Here is a 5,071-nt window from a genome sequence, read left to right on the forward strand (position 1 = left end):
GAGACTTAGTCTTTATGGCTTTCATCTAAAGTACAAGGAGGAACCAGAGGGGGATTGAGAGTATGATAAATCCTCTCCTGGGCATGCATGCCAATTGTAGTTACTATGGAAAGCTGATAATAATGACTGCATTGCTCCTTGCTTGCAGCATAAAGTTGTACCTTTAAAGGAAACTACAAAGTGTCAATGAGAAGAGAAAAATAAATTAGTAAATACTTAGCAATATAAATTGCATTTTTTGGTACCAGAATCCAGTGCTTGTTTTCTTCTAATGAGTTGTCTGGGCTGTTAGCTGATCAGTTTTCATTTCCAGGTAGTGGAGCTTGATGTCTGTTTTGTTCATGATAAGGCTCCACTCTTTTAGCTGGAAGCCATACAGGACCTGTAGGAATGGAAACACACGCATACCCTTTTCCCCATGTTAAGAGGGCTACAGGGCCTTGCCAAGTACCATCTCTCAGCAGATCTCTTTATGAGACCAGAGGATAAGATGACTTTAGTTGTTTCTTCTGAAAATGTTTCTCAATTGGAATACAGAGTGATTCATCACAGTTTAGAAAATTATATGTACACATAGCTAATATAATCAAATTTTGGGGGGTAGACTCTTGAATCCCCCTTTTTTTGTTTTTTTTAAGAAGATTTTTAAAAGTATTATGTGCCCATTCAACAATTGCCTGACTGGTTGGATTATAAGGTATCCCTCTTTTATGTTGGATATTCCAGGCTAAAGGAAGGCTTGAGTAGAATGGGCAAGATATCCTGGGCCATTATCAGTTTTAATTTGCTGAGGCTGTCCTAAATGACTAAAAGCTTCAAGCCAATGGACTTGTATATTTTTAGCAGATTTTTCTGTTAAAGCATATGCATGTAGGGCACCAGAATAAATATCAATACAAACATGAACGTATTTAAATTTTCCAAAGGGAGAGTAATGAGTGACATCTGTTTGCCAAATCATTTGAGAACTTGGTCTCTGAGGGTTAACTCCTGTGGATGGAGACGCCTTAATAAGGGCTTGACAGTCAGGGCATTCTTTAATAATTTGCTTAGCTAGGGAATGATAAAGAAACAGTCTTTTAACTTTTCTATTACTTTTTCTGTTTAGTTTCGGGGGTCTGATTTTTGCCTTTCTGGAATAGCTCCTCTTGGCTTTTAGCCCTTAACCCTTGGCTTTCTAGTTTGCAACAAGTAGGGAGCAGTGTAAATGAGGTTTGGTTCTAAGTGCTGGCTGAAAAATAGTCTCAATTTTAAAAGTGCCATTTTTTTTCTGCTTGGAAAGACAGGCCCTCTGCCGATTTTCCAAGCTGCAATGAGTTTGAGCAGCAAGCTGACTGCCCTGTTGTTCTTAGGATTTGGTAGCTTCCAAGTTCAGAATTTGTAAGGAAAGTGGGGAGGATGATGGAGGTTGTGTTCAAATATGTTTTAGACAAAAGTGGTTACACCCCAAGGGACTTTCGTGACTCAATTGACTAACCATTCCCTCCGGGAGAATAGCCAGTTCTTCCCCAAGGAAATGATCAGTGTTTACAGGTACTGAGTTAAAAAATAATACTTAGTCTTCTGTGGAGAAGGGCTAGTTCTCCCCAGGAGACAGTACATTTATATTTTATTTTTATAATAAAATGTCATGGCTCTGGCAGTAACAAGGAGGATTCTTAATATTTCTTTAACACATCACACCTCCCATCCAACTTATAGCATGCTTTAGATTGACAAATTTATGAACACATTCATAACTTTTAGAAACAGTTTTTTTTTCTCTACTGGCAAATACATTTCCTTTTTTTATTTTTGGTGATTATTGCATTCATAGAATGTGCTCAGAAGTGAGCTGTCTCATTATCTAGTGTCCTTGACAACTTTAGGGAGGCTGGAGAAGAGAGGGGGAGGATGCTAAGCTCCGCATAGCTTGTTCCCAGGATGGATGCAGTCCCTGGGTCTTCAGAAAGAGGATTTAAAATAGTTAAAAGACACATTTCCTCGTTTTCTCTTCCTGAGCTTTTTACTGTCTAAGGGAAGTGAGATATTTTCTTTTTTAAAATAATCAGTTTGAATTCTTTCTGAGTAGAATCCTTATGATGTAACAGTATTAGAGATCTCACTGTATTTATCAAAACATCTTGAGACTGAGACATTATTTTTAAAACAGAAAAAAATAAAATTCAAGCAAACCAGTATTTTCAAATTAAATCCTCTAAAGGAGGAAGTGAGACACTAGCCTTTATCACACACCACCTGGTGCTATTTCAATTTCTGCCCAACTTTTTCCCAAATAACTAAGTCTAAAGATCCTTTATCAGGAAGATATTTAGCAGCTTTAAAAAACTGCTAAATTAGCATAAAACATTACTCTTGTCCTTTAGAGACCCTGTTCTTGTTAAAAAGTTCCTTTTTCACTTTCGATTTCTGCCCTTTCAGACTGTGCAGCCCATACTAAACCCTAGCTAATTAGCTATTGAGGAATATAGTATAGTGGGTCAAAAATGTACTATTAGAGGGAGACAGTCGAGGAGGGCTGCCTGGTAATCAGGGTACCTTAACCCCACTTATGGGTTTCAGGTTTTTCCCATGCATTTAAGACTGCGAGGGGGGCTCAAAGTACCAGGCGGCCAACCTTTATATCGCACTCCCTGACCACACCGAGAGTTAAACAACTGTGATTGGAATTCCCTGTGAGGCCTCTGCAAATCTTGGGGATTGACTCCAGACACCTCCCCAAGGCCCTTACTCAGGAACGCCTGAGATCTCAAGCTGGTGGGAGGAATGCCTCTCATCTTCCGTGCTTCAGGAAGAAGCTGAGACACTTATAAACAACCCTGTAACTAACACTGAGTTCTCAAAGCAATCTTCGGAGTTCCGGTTGAAACTCAAAGACTCATTTACTATCTGCTTTTCTGTTCACAGGTGGGCAGAGGGGAAAGGCAGAATCAAAAGGGCTGCAAAAAAACAGCTTTTAAATAAAGAGTGTGCAGAGGAGCTTGTAAGGAAAAAAGCTAATTGAAAGGAATATTTATTGCTCTCTCCCCCAAGCCTAAAACCTGATTGGGGGTTGTGCCGCAGAAATGAGCTTATGAGTGTTTTTACAGTGTACCTCTTGTTGCATGGGCTTTTGCTTGCAGTTGGCAGGAAACCTAGTGTTCTTTCTAGCCCACGTCTAACTCATCCTATCACGGTGGCTTTGTTGCAGTGAGCATCCTTCTGGCTCTTAAATTCTCGACCCATGCCCATTAGGTGCAGCAATTGCCAGAGAGAGAGAGAGCAAAGCTTCTGCTTACTAAAAAGAGTGCGGTCACAAGAGAGGGCGACATTGGAAAAATACCCCTTTTCCCCTGAAATACAACACACCCTATGACCTTACCGAAAAGCACTTGGTGTCGTCAGCCCTTACCTGGGCTGTTGTGCACGTTCCAACCATGTTGGTGTGTTGGCCACAATGATGGCTTGTAACCTCTGGGTCCCTGTTCCTGGGCGCCAGATGTGGTGGACTGCGGCCAGCATAGTCCACCTGTTGTGACTGAAGGAGAAAATAAATGCACAGGAGACAGCAATCCTGTGGAGAAAAAGGAGGGGGAGTGGCACGGCTAATCTCTCAAGGGGAGAATGTCTATGAATGCCTCAGCCACTCTCTCAAGAAGAGAACACCCCAACCCTTGCCTAAACAGGCTTTTATTATTTTTCTCATGCCTTACATCAAAGAAGGATTTATCATCTATCACATAGAATATTATTGTCTACATTTTAGGAACATTCAAGGAAATGAAAATAACATGTAAAGGGGAATGGCAGCAAGCTTACCATAGCTCTGTCCTTGGGAAAATTCACACAAGTTTTGGAGATTACCTTGAAGATAGACAGTACACATTTGTTGTTTTAGACCAGGGTGATGGAGTTTTAGCAAGAGCAAGCCATAACAGTCTGTATGTATTTTCTAGACCTTATTCTCACAGGAAAACTCAGTTTGAAGGTCTGGCTCCTTCCCACCACTTCGCTTCTGCAGGTTTTCCATACAGAGCGGAGTCACATTTGCCAGACTAAAACAAACCAATCCCCTACATCCTACTATGTTCTCTATCATTGAAAATGGTCTATGTGCATTGGAAAAGAATGTGTATTTTGCTTCTTTGGGATGAAAAGCTCTCTATACATCAGTTAAGTTCACTTGATCTAGGGCATTGTTCAATGCCACAATACCTTAGCTGATATTTTCATTGGAAGATCTATGATTTTTGATAGTGGGTATTAAAATCTCCTACTGTAATTGTGTTGCTGTCAATATCTTTCTAGAAGTCATCCGAGATTTTCTTTATGTATTTGAGTGCTCCTACGTTGGGTACATATATATTTACAATGTTGTTGTCTTCTTAATGAGTTCATTCTTTGAGTATTATGAAGTGCCCTTCTGGGTCTCTTTGTTTGTCCCTTTTTTGAAGTCCTTTTTGTCTGATATGAGTATTGCCACCCAGGCTTCGTTTTCCTTTCCCTTTGCTTGGAATATTTGTTTTCAGCCCTTCACTTTCAGTCTGTGTAGGTCTTTTGTCTGGAGGTGGGTCTCTTAGAGGCAGCATATGTGTGGGTCATGATTTCTTATCCATTCACCTATTCAATGCCTTGTGATTGGAGCATTTAATCCATTTTACATTTGAGGTTATTATTGGCAGGTACTTATTCATTGCCATTTTATCTTACCTGTGTTCCTCTCGTTCACTGTTTTTCTTCCTGTTCTTAAAGCAAACCCTTTAGCATCTCTTGCAGAGCTGATATGGATGAGATATATTCATTAAAGCTTCTTTTCTCCAGGAAACTCCTTATTTGGCCTTCCATTTTAATTGAGAGCCTTCCTGGATAGAGTAGTTTCAGTTGTAGGCCCTTGGATTTCATTACTTGGAATATTTCTTGCCATTCCCTTCTGGCTTGTAGTGTTTTTGTTGAGAAGTCAGCTACTAACGTTATCGGGGCTCCCTTGTATGTTACTTCCTGTTTTTCCCTTGTTGCATTTAATATTCTTTCTTTGTCTTGGAATTTTGCCATTTCATTTATGATGTGTCTTGCAGAGGGCTCTTTGGGTTCC

This window comes from Phyllostomus hastatus, unplaced genomic scaffold (assembly GCF_019186645.2).
Source record: "Phyllostomus hastatus isolate PE091 unplaced genomic scaffold, TTU_PhHast_1.1 phas_scaffold_397, whole genome shotgun sequence".
In the NCBI taxonomy this organism is placed as follows: Eukaryota; Metazoa; Chordata; class Mammalia; order Chiroptera; family Phyllostomidae; genus Phyllostomus; species Phyllostomus hastatus.